This window comes from Bos grunniens, chromosome 23 (assembly GCF_055505025.1).
Source record: "Bos grunniens cultivar Pamir isolate PY7600 chromosome 23, Bosgru_T2T1.0, whole genome shotgun sequence".
Lineage (NCBI taxonomy): Eukaryota > Metazoa > Chordata > Mammalia > Artiodactyla > Bovidae > Bos > Bos grunniens.
Window position 1 is genome coordinate 42,058,956 of NC_141187.1, and position 12,232 is coordinate 42,071,187.

General features: G+C 40.1%; 2 protein-coding genes across 11 annotated transcripts in view; one reads left to right on the forward strand and one right to left on the reverse strand.

The window, feature by feature from the left end:
* LOC147347704 (uncharacterized) overlaps window positions 1-12,232 on the reverse strand; it is a 104,705-nt gene that overhangs the window by 39,434 nt on the left and 53,039 nt on the right. The window lies entirely within an intron of this gene.
* ATXN1 (ataxin 1) overlaps window positions 1-12,232 on the forward strand; it is a 420,722-nt gene that overhangs the window by 24,577 nt on the left and 383,913 nt on the right. For 2 of the 10 annotated variants that reach the window (XM_086370177.1, XM_086370178.1), the window contains exon 3: window positions 1-12,232. This exon is cut by the window's right edge and continues 27,526 nt beyond it. The exons of the other annotated variants lie outside the window; for them this stretch is intronic. The gene's annotated coding sequence lies outside the window, so the exon portion shown is untranslated. 10 annotated transcript variants of the gene reach the window in all.

Here is a 12,232-nt window from a genome sequence, read left to right on the forward strand (position 1 = left end):
GTCACAGAGAGTGCTGGTGGACAACTCTCCCTGCCCCAAGATCTTCGGTGGAAGTCCACGGGACTTGGTGTCTGGGCCATTCAAAGTATATATGAACTCACCAGGAGGCATAATGCGTCACCATTTAATTCTGGGCCACCCTAAAGGATGACACCCAGCTTCAGAGACCTCCTCTTGGACATCATCTCTGAGATCCAGGGTTTTAGCTCCCCACTGTCTGAAATCTGTTTCTGACCGAGTTTGAGCTGCCCCGGCTTTAGGCATTCAGTGGCCAGGACCGCGTGGCAGCGACTCACCGTATGTCGCTTTCAGAGCAGCAACTCCTTCCGAGCACTTATTGAGTCTTTACACAGATATGCTAGAAAACAGGCACCAACCCATTCTTTCCATCTTGGCATTTGCCCACAAGCCTAGTCCTGGGATGACCTGGCACAGAGGCAGTGGAGGATAAATTCATCTTGTACAGACTTGTTCCTGCTAGTTCTAGCCTGTCTGTCGCCACAGATCTAGCTTTTAAATCCTCAAGCGATTGGTTTTATATAGGAATGTGAGGATTGTTGGATCACAATAATTTTCTCCCTGGATGTCTAGTGTTTATACAAGCAGATGTATGTTAAAAAAAGTTTTATCATTGATGTAAACAGCAGGGCTTAATTTTAAAAGTTATGGATGCTTAAAGATGGTGCAGAATAAAAACATAAGATTTTTAAATTATGAGTTGCAACACAACCAAAGGTCTATATTAATGTTTGGCCAGGAAAGGGTCAACATGGAAAATTTGCAACAAAGACAAACGAGAATAGAACAGTGCAAACAGAAGCTGACAAATATATGCCCCATGTTGGGAGTTCAGCCCCTGGAATGTTATGTAGGACAAAAGGAATGGAAGAGATATTTCAGTAACATTTTGTTCTGTGTCAAAAACCTTGTGAAATATAAATCTGCTGTGTATTGGAGAATGGATACAGCAATTGATTCAAGTTGAATAGCTTTCATTTAACTAGAATATCCCACAGAAAGCCGTTCTTGTTCTGACAACCGTATTTTTGCTTTTCTTGACTTAAAGAAAATTGAATTCGTGTTTACATATTTCATAGGATTGTTTTATGGACAAAGACACAGGTCAAATCCCATCCTAGCATAGTGGCTATTGTTAGAGCAAATAGAAACATTTCTAAACGAAATAAAAACCATTTCTAAGCCATGGCCTGTGGCCCATAGTAATCATACTACATTGGAATTATGAAGCTATTTGCAACTATCAATAATTCAGCCCTAGATGTGCTTTTTTCTAATTCTGTTTTTTTAAAAATATTCTAGTCTTTTGCCAACACACATACCCATGCATCTACTTCTCTGATTTGCATGGTAGAGAAGGAAGAGCATGAATATGCATAACAGGAGTCAGCTTTATATCGGACGTTTTGGAACAGATCACCTTTCTTCCTTCCATATGATGACTGCTTGAATTGCTTCCAGTTATTGAAGTTTCATAATTGCCCACAAGTGTGTATGTGTCCATTTAAGGGTCTTGCCATATGAACCAACCCAGTCACAAGCTGTGCTAGTGGTTAAAGAAGCTGAACTTCAGAATTAAGTGCGTGCGTGCCACATTGCTTCAGTCATGTCCAACTCTTTGTGACTCTATGGACTCGTAACCTGCCAGGGTTCTCTGTCCCTGGGATCCTCCAGGCAAGAATACTGGAGTGGGTTGCCATGCCCTTCTCCAGGGGATCTTCCTAACCCAGGGATTGAGCCTGCGTCTCTTACATCTCCTGCACTGGCAGGTGGGTTCTTTACCACTAGCGCCACCTGGAAAGCCCAGAATTAAGACCACTCTGCAAAGGTTCTCTCCATGTCTGCACTTCTCAAGGAGAAATTAGGTGCTTGTTGCTTTGTGTTTTCAGTTCCCAGATCACTCTGGCATTGATCCTGGACTCATTTGCAAACATGGTTTTTAGCAATGACTATTACCCCTAAGGAGAAGGCAGTGGCACCCCACTCCAGTACTCTTGCCTGGAAAATCCCATGGATGGAAGAGCCTGGTGGGCTGCAGTCCATGGGGTTGAGAAGAGTTGGACACGACTGAGCGACTTCACTTTCACTTTTCACTTTCATGCATTGGAGAAGGAAATGGCAACCCACTCCAGTGTTCTTGCCTGGAGAATCCCAGGGACGGGGGAGCCTGGTGGGCTGCCGTCTATGGGGTCGCACAGAGTCGGACACGACTGAAGCAACTTAGCAGCAGCAGCAGCAGTACCCCTAAAACATTTGGCTCTCTGTGGCATATGGTTTTGTAGAATCTGAGATTTTACAGGTACATCAAAGACTAAAATACAGGATGTGTTAAACTTTTAGAGAAATTGATCAAAAGAAAACTACTCTAGGAGTAAAGGTTTTTTAGGTTTTAGGTCTATTCTACCTTCAAGGTTCTTAACTGGATCCCTTCTGTTTTATTTCTTTCTGTATTTATATTAATCTGTTCCTTGGATTTACTGTTTTCTTTTTGAAACAACTTTTAAAAAGTAACACAGCTCTTAAAAATACGAATCAATTCCAACTTGCTCCATTCTTACCTTGACTATCTTTTCTGTCTTATTGCTGAACCTCTGCTTCTCTTTCTACTTCTCTTCTGGGATTTTATCTTGCTCAGCGATTCTGGTGTGTGATTCTGAATTCTATGGTTTGAGTTTCCTGACCAACTTCTCCTTGCATCTGAGTCCATTTCCTGTGCGTAAAACTTTGGCATTCCATTCCCGGATCCCAGTCAAAACTGAAACTTCTAGTGCTAATAACATTAGGCCTTGTAATACTATTAATTCTTTCCTCCCCATTTCTCATTCCATTGGCATTTCTCAAAGATGAACATTTATTTGTCATTAAGGACGTCATTAGATGGTGATAACTAGACGTACTGTGATCGTCTTGCAGTGTATACAAATATGCAACCATGATGTTGTACACCTGAAACTAATATAATATTATATGTCAGCTATATCTCAATTTTTAAAAACAACAAAAAAGAGGAGACAAAAACAGAACTTCATTTTGATGTCACTTCCTTAAGACTTCCTGAATTTTTGTTTTACTGATAACACTTCATAGCTTTGAACTACAAGAACCTTCAACAGGTCTTTGATAAATTAGTTGTCCCTACACATGGTTTACAATATTACACTCACTGTTGAAAAATAATTAAACTTCTCTCAGTGTTCTTTGCTGTGGGGTCAGGAACTTTACTTGCTTTTCCATCCAACACAGAAGTTAATCACAAACGGGTCCTCTGAACCAAATAATTAAAAATAGAGCAAAGTTTCTGAACCAGGCAGTTGGCAGAAAAGTCTGTACTTCCATCTGTGCACAGTTAGGAAAATATTTCATGATATTGAAATAGCATCAGCCTTGCTCTCTTTTGTGTGAGAGTGTATCTGATGACTGCATGTCATTCAGTGCTCCGAATGTTTGACTGTTAGTTGTTTTATCTCTGTGTGTGTGTGTGTGTGTATACATATATATGTATATATGAAAGTCACTGGCAGGGAAACAGGGAAGCAAATCCAGGTGTTCTGTGCATATATTCTTTATTTGCTAGTTTCTGTAGAGGGAACATGGTTTTGCTCTTGCTTTTTAGTTAAATTTTCTTTAAACATGTGCTTCACAAGATTAAAGACCATTACATTTTGATTTGGAAATCTTTATGTCTTTTGATTCTTTATCTACAAATAACCTTTGCCAATAACTTTTAGGAGTTGTTCTTATGTAGGTGAAATGCTAATGGATCTATCTCAGTTTGGAACGTGTATAATAAGGAGTTTCTGCTCTCTGGAAGGAGACTTATGTCTGGACTATATTGTACATCAAACTCATAAACACTTTATGACAGAGGTACAGACATGTGAGTGGCTGATCTTGAGATAAATTTAATCCTTCAATTAGGATTTTCCTTTGCTTTCATCAGTAATCAGTAACTCCTCAAATACTGATCAAACTCAATTTTGGCCAGTTCTAAACCTATGCTATGACTTTAAAAGTATATTTTCTATTTATAAGGTTCTAACTGCTATATAAAATAGATTATTCCCTTCTGGTGAATTTCTATTGCAACTATCTCTCTTTATCTCTGGAAAAGTCTTATTTTTAGGTTGATTTTCTTTCTCCCTGGAGAGCCATTGTATTAAATAACAACTAATGCTCAAAAAATACACAAAAAGGAGATTAGGAATTATTGAGGAAAAAAAGGAAATGTCCTAATTTTCTTCCTGTGGCTTCAAAACATATGTATTTCTCAGAGTCGCTAGTTTCTTTATGCTTCTGGGGACTTAGAGCCTTGGCATACTCTTAATACTGTGATAATAGAATTAAATACTGAAACCAGGAGCTGTGGGTTGCTCATGCTCACATAAATTGAAATTAAGGAAGGAAGAATATCTTCAATAACTGTCATTTTTAATGTTGCAGCTCATTGTTGAATTTAGCTGTGAGGATCAACTAAGGTTGATGATGGTTCGATCATATAGGCAGTTTGCATTTGGGAAGTTGAACATTTAATAGTTTGGTTATTGAGGCATTTGGTCATCCATGAAATTCAGAATTTAGTAGTTTGATCATTTGGGCAGTGTATCATTTATGGTGTTGAAGGGACTGTGCACATTTTTCTGTCCAGCCTCCTCATTTTACAGTCAACCTAATTTTGTTCATTTCTTGTAAACCTACTATGTATGTGCAAAGCACACTGTTCAGAGGGAACAATAAAGTTGAATAAATTGTGGCCTGTGGCTTCAAACAAATTCATGTTTGATTGCCTTTTCATAAGTATCAGGGGACTAACTTTTAGAAAGATATATACATGGATTTTGCTAATTGTTATTCTTTGCTCACATAAGGTATCAGGACTTAACATATTTTGTGCACTGTGAATACTGCTAAGGGTGAATGGTAAATGTTTTTAAGCTTGAAAGTTAATGCTGGATTGATCTTCTCTTACATGAGGCAGCTAACATTGCTAATATTAATTAGGCTCCCTGGAAAAGGTGCCTTGACCCTTGGGTTCCTCACACTTTACTTGTGGACTGTTATATTTGTTTCCTTAATTAATTTAGACATCTTCTAGACAACAGCATATGGGATTTCATTTTTAAAAGTCTGTGTTTGATTGTGGATATCTTTATTCAGTACTGTAAATTGGTTGACCAGTATTTATCTACCAGATTCCTGATCTACTGGACACAGTCAAGAAAGGTCATTGTGCAAAGAACCTACCCTTTTAATAATAGTAACGGCTAGCTGGCACATTGAGGATTTAGGATGTGTCTGTCACTGTGCTGATCACTTAATCTTCACAGTCAACTTATTTGGGAGTTATTATCTCCAGTCTGCAGATAAGGTAACTGGGTTAGTAGCTTGCCCAAGGTCATACAACCAGTAAGTGGTAGGACTGTGACTCAATTCATAGCATTTTAACTTCAGGCCCTATGCCCTTAACTAATTATACTTTACCACTTACCACCCATGTCATTGTGAGACTTGCAAAATTGCTTTCATTAATGTGAGCTCTATACAAAAGCGTAGTTGCAAAATTAAGATAAACTATAGAGCATAAGAATTCAGTGAGCACTCTAGTAACTGTCCACCCAGATTTCATAATTATCACGAATTTGACATCCTCTCTGTGGGGCCCTTCTGCATCACGTCACCTTTCTTCCCACCTTAGCAGTAGCTGCTGGGACTTCCCTGGTGATCCAGTGCTTCTAAGGCAGGGGGCAGGGGGCAGGGGTTCAGTCCCTGGTCAGGGAGCTAGGATCCCCCATGTCACATGATGCAGGCAAAAAAAAAAAGCAAGTAGTAGCCACTAAAGAACAGTGATATTTGAAAACATTTTTAACGAAAGTGCACAGAGATAAATCCCCAGTCAGATATTTATTTTGTTTTCCCTCCTTTTTCTCATCTCTCCTCGTGGCTCAGTCATCTCTTACTTCTTCCTCCTTGTTCTCACCATTGTGGGCTTAAAGAGGAACTGAGTCAGATCTGTACAAAGAGGTTAGGGAGCATGTCCTCTGCTGTGTTGTGCAGGCTGGAGGACCAGAACTAGTGTAGGGGATTTTGAGGTGGAGTGATGGTTTCTTTGGTGCTCTCGAAGGATGCATCCTCTCCCAGGCAAGGCATATGCTCTGGAGGGATGGTAACAAATAGGCCATCCGAGAGGCTGATTTCATGTAACTGGGCAGACACCTCTCTAAAAATCTTGTCAGGTTATAAGTCACAAATATTAGCCCTACAGACATGTGGTTCCTTAATAGCGTGACTCTTAAAATAGCAATGCATTTTTGGTAACTAATGTGAGGCACTTCATAACACAGTCGAGAGCCATTGAGTGGAACATGTTAAGATAATGTAACCTTGTTGTCCCTGACTGCTTTCATGCTATCTTTCAGCAAGTAGTAATAATACCTGGTGCAGCGTGTGAAAATCAAAATGGGCTCGGGTGTGGTGGGAATACTATAATTCTTTCATCACTTGGAAAATACATTCTAATAATTAACTACTTGAAACAAATAAGCAAGGGAGATTTTTGGTTTTTTGTTTGTAAATCATACTCTATTGCATGAAATCTTTTCCCAAGGTCAGACAGTACTGTAGAAGGTGGCAGTTTAATGCACTCTTAGTTATTAAGAGCATAGACCTGGGTTACTTTTACATTACTCTCATGGCATCACAGAAATATGTAATGAATTTAAAAGATTTTAAAAAATCGCATCTAGCTAGACATAAAAGTGCTTATAAAGGCATATATGTATCTGTAGATAGTCATTGCCACATACACATTTATATATGTATGTCTTGTATTAATATTTTTCTGGGGTTGCATGTGTTTGTATGTATAGATACAGTATGCATTGTTTACAGAACTAATGTTAGGAGACCTTTTTATGAACCAACTATATGATTTGGAGCTTTATCAAATGTGATTTTTCAAAGGTCATGATTTTGGCCTGTAATAAAAAACAGTATAGTATTGAGGTTAAGGTCGGGGTCTGTGTATCTTCTTGCGCTCATCTTTTTGCTTAGAGAAAATCTATGTTCAAAGACACCAATGTGCCTACTAATAAGCTTCAAATATGAAAAAAAGAGCTACATATAACACTTTGTTGCAGTTTTGTACATTGTCTCAAAAACATGCTGTAAAAATATGGAAACTAGAAAAATCTTGGCAAATGTAGACTTAGAGTGTAGCTGATTTAAAAGCTGCATTTGAGGATTCTAAGTACTGTTCTGTGACAGCTATTACTATAGGAATTGGCACAGCTAAGAAAATTTACAGTTTAATACTTTAGAGCAAATAATTGCTTAGGATGCTTTAAATAGCACAGGAAATGTGTAGAGTGTTTACTTGACATTTGTTATATTGAACACTAATTCTGAAACAGATTCTTTGACCACAGAGAATGCCAATGTAGGTGGGGTGGGGGTAGACAAGAGAAAGAGACAGATAGAAAACAGCCAGCATGATTAGATAAAAATTAAATGGCAAATGAGCTTTTTCATGATAGAGCAATACCAGAAAAAAAAAGCCCATTTGTTCAATCAAGTTGTCTTTGAGTGTGGTAGCAGAAAGCAAAGTAAAACAAACTCCCTGGGGTTAGGTTTCTCCTTGTTTTAAGGTCCTGCGTTCTGCTCAAGGCTCTCTTCAAAACTTTCCAGCCCTTGGCCACTCTGGTTTAGTTTTTAAGGTCCTGAAAGCAAGAGGAATGACCTCCCTTTTCATAAAACAGAAAGAAAAAAAAAATCCCTCTTGTTATCTGTTTAATCTGCACATGCTCTTAAATTTTTTTTTTTTATGACAGCTCTGGCGCCCTCATTTCTTGATACAGCTTAGTTCTCATGATGTTTCCCCTCTAAATGCATCTTGCACTCCCAGAGCCTACTTTTCCACCCTTGCCAGACACTGCTCATGCAGTCTTATCCTAGGACATGGTCTCCTATGATTGGGTGATGCCTTAAATGAAGAGGGTTTCTTTTTGCAGCAACTTCTTACCCTGTACTGTGATTCAGCTGCATTTAATAGGAAGAAAATATACTTCAGGCTACTAAACCCATTCCCATTCCTGTATCTTTGAGTCAGTTACACAGTATCTTAAGGAAGTTTTAAATGCACATGTTAAAAATGAATTGGCATGTGTGATAGGCCCAAGAATGCGAAACTGTGCAGTGTTAGGGAAATTTGCTAGCTTTTCAACATGAGCTGCTTTAAAATACCGAAGGGAATTTTGAAAACAACATTCAAGAGTCAAAACTTCACGCAGTATGGCCCAGTACCCAGAAACTTCATGGTGGAGAGGCTGTTCAGTTCAGTCGCTCAGTCATGTCTGACTCTTTGCAACCCCATGGACTGCAGCATGCCAAGCAGGCTTCCCTGTCCATCACCAACTCCCAGAGCCTGCTCAAACTCATGTCCATCGAGTCGGTGATGCCATCTGTCATCCTCTGTCATCCCCTTCTCCTGCCTTCAGTCTTTCCCAGCATCAGGATCTTTCCCAATGAGTCAGTTCTTTGCATCAGATGGCCAAAGTATTGGAGCTTCAGCATCAGTCCTTCCAATGAATATTCAGGACTGATTTCCTTTAGGACTGACAGGTTGGATCTCCTTGCAGTCCAAGGGACTCTCAAGAGTCTTCTCTAACACCACAGTTCAAAAGCATCGATTCTTCAGTGCTCAGCTTTCTTTATGGTCTAAGTCTCACATCCATACATGACTACTGGGAAAACCATAGCTTTGACTGATGGACTTCTGTCGGCAAAGTAGTCTCTGCTTTTTAATATGCTGTCTAGGTTTGTCATAGCTTTTCTTCCAAGGAGCAAGCATCTTTTAATTTCATGGCTGCAGTCACCATCTGAAGTGATTTTGGAGCTCAAGAAAATAAAGTCTGTCACTGTTCCCATTGTTTCCCCATCTGTTTGCCATGAAGTGATGGGACCGGATGCCATAATTTTCGATTTTTGAATGCTGAGTTTTAAGCCAGCTTTTTCACTCTCCTCTTTCACTTTCATCAAGAGGCTCTTTAGTTCCTCTTCGCTTTCAGTGTTTATGGAGAGGCTGTATTTATGGGTTTTCCACTGACTGGAGAGTTGACCTTGAATAAATCATGTTTAACTTCTCTATGCTTCAATTAGCTTTTGAAAGATATGTGTGGTTGTATATAGCCAGTGGGAAGGCCATAACCCAAGTTCACGACAAAAGGAGAACTTGAAGGAAAATTTTATTAGAAAAGAGCAGTAGACCTGAATGCAAGCCTTATGTAGGGTACGATTAATAAGTCTTGGTACACATGGCTCCTAAGAATGATAGAGGGTTTTCTTCTAATATTCTTCTTGTATTTTGTAGAATTAAAAAACATATATTTATTGGTTTTTAAAGAGCTGTTATCATTTTTTATTACCATGAGCATTAAAAAAGCTTTTTTATTGACATACAGTTAGTTGCCTTACAATGTTTTGTTAGTTTTTGCTGTACAGCAGAGTGAATCAGCTCTGTTGTTGTTGTCGTTTAGTCGCTGGGTCATGTCTGACTGTTTTGCGACTCCATGGACGGTAGCCCACCAGGCTCCTCTGTCCATGGGATTTCCCAAGCAAGAATACTGGAGTGGGTTGCCATTTCCTTCTCCAGGGGATCTTCCTGACCCAGGGATCGAACCCACATTTCCTGCATTGGCAGGTGGGTTCTTTACCTCTGAGCCACCTGGGAAGCCCCAAATTAGCTATACGTATACAAATATCCCCACTTTTGGATTTCCTTCCCATTTAGGTCTCCACAGAGCTTTGAGCATGGCTCCCTGTGCTGTTCAGTAAGTTCTCATTAGTTACCTACTCGACATAGTATCAATAGTGTATATATGTCTATATTTTTTGTTCTGCTTTTTAATTCCAGAAAGCTTTGTGTTCATGTATTTTTTTCCCCTATAAGTTTCACCTTATATAAAGCTTTTTTTTCCTTTAAGATAGTTAACAATTTAAATTGTAATTGTGCAGTAAAGAGATTTCATTTACTATACAAAGACATTTAATTTTATTTTTAGTAAGATACTTGAAGTTATTCTTTATTTTGAAAAGTTTATTTCTTTTTTAGTCTGTTGCTGCCCCTGCATTGATGATCTCAGTGGTTTTTCATTCATCTGGGGAGTCAGGAAGAAGAGTATTCAACATTTAATATGCCAGAAGCCCTAGTAAGCACAAAAACACTTAAGTACCCATGTGATTTACGGTCAGTGGGTCTGTTTCCCCTTTCTACTGTGTCAGGAATTAGTTGGAAGGACCAGAATTCATAGGAGAAAGTAAAATAGGACTGTGGGGATTAATAATCAAAGGAGGGCTTTTTAGTCCGTGGTACTCAGAGCTGCACATTGATGCAGGAGGTGGTGCTGTTGGTTTAGTCGCTCAGTCACGTCTGACTCTTTGTGACCCCATGAACTGCAGCACGCCAGACTTCCCTGTCCTTCACTATCTCCTGGAGTTTGCTCAAACTCATCATTGAGTCAGTGATGCCATCCAACCATTTCATCCCCTGTCACCGCTTGTCCTCCTGCCCTCAGTTTTTCCCAGATTCAGGGTCTTTTTGAAGGAGATCAAACCAGTCAATCCTAAAGGAAATCAACCTTGACTGTTCATTGGAAGGTCAAGCTGAAGCTGAAGCTGAAGCTCCAAAACTTTGGCCACCTGATGTGAAGAGCCAACGCATTGGAAAAGACCCTGACTCTTTGGAAAAGGAGTTTGTGAGGTCTTAGTAAACCAAATGCGGACAGGTCTCCCTAGTCCACATCTCCCTGGCCAATCTCTTGCAGTTATGGCCTCATTTAAGTTGCACTGTTGTGAAAAGGACAGAGGGCTGAGATGCTACAGTCTCAGGTGGAATTCTGGAGTGTGTAAATGTAAGCCTCCAGCTCTGAGTTTAGAGAAAACATTTAAAAGAAAGCCAGAGGAAAAATCTTACAGATTAAACTCCGTATCCATGACTCACTTTCTCTTTGCTCTCTCGTTCCAGCTGTTACTCATTTTACCGCGAACCCCACAGGAAGGCTTCTTGTGATGTTTTCCCTTTGACTGCTTTGCCAAAAATATAAATATACACCTTGGGAGAAAAAGGGTGAGAGAGAAAACAGGCACAGGTCACAGTTTTTTTTTTAAATCCTGGTTCTGCCGATAACAAACTCTATGACCAGATACTCTGTACAGGAAGAGAGGATGTTATAAAATTTGTTCTCGGTGGCCAGGCAGCCATCTCTCTGTAGAAGGGCTTGTCTCAGATGTCCACCGTGTCTGGATTGCTGAGGTCCCTTTTGGATCAGCTCTCCTGGGCTTTTGGAAGTAGCCCCGCAGGTGTGACTACAGCCTGGAGATTCCTTAGCAATGAGGACTGAATTATCAGAGAACAGGCAGGAATGAAGCCTGTGCGGTGGGGCACGGGGTGCCAAGCTGTCTTGCAGTGGCAGCTTAAACTTGGCTGGTTATGCCCATGTGTTTTGTTATTGTTGGATATCCCAGAATTTTGAAATCTCCTGTGATTTAAACACCAGCCCTGACATATACTACCTTGACCAAGTCACTTAAGGCCTCAGTTTCTTCATCTGAAAAGTGCAAAGTGGAGATTATAATCAGCATGAGGATTAAATGAATCAGGATACATATGACACCTTAGAAGAGCTTCTCTGGTGGCTCAGATGGTAAAGAATCTGCCTGCAATGCAGGAGACCAGGGTTCGATCCCTGGGTCAGAAAGATCCCCTGGAGAGAGAAATGGCAACCCACTCCAGTATTCTTGCCTGGAAAATCCCATGGACAGAGGAACCTGGCCGGCTACAGTCGGCCAAGGAGTCGGACAGGACTGAGAGGCTAACACTTTCACTTTACTTTTTTTTTTTTATGACACCTAGGAGAGCCCTTGGTAACTAGTAAATGCTGTTTATGACTTAGTTACTTTTTATCATGATAATGTTCTCCTTTAGGATTTTCTAATTTATTTGTGTAGTATTTGTGTGTATTTAGAGCAGAGTACAGTCTGTGGGGTTGCAAAGAGTCAGATAATGACTGAGTGGCTGAGCACGCATGCATGCATACTATGTCTATGGGAGGCAGTGGCGATGTGGTTGCTGACAGGGAGACCCAGGGTGCTAGTTGTTGCTCAGTTGCTCAGTGGTGTCCAACTCTTTTGAGACCTCATGGACTGTAACCTGCCAGGCTCCTCT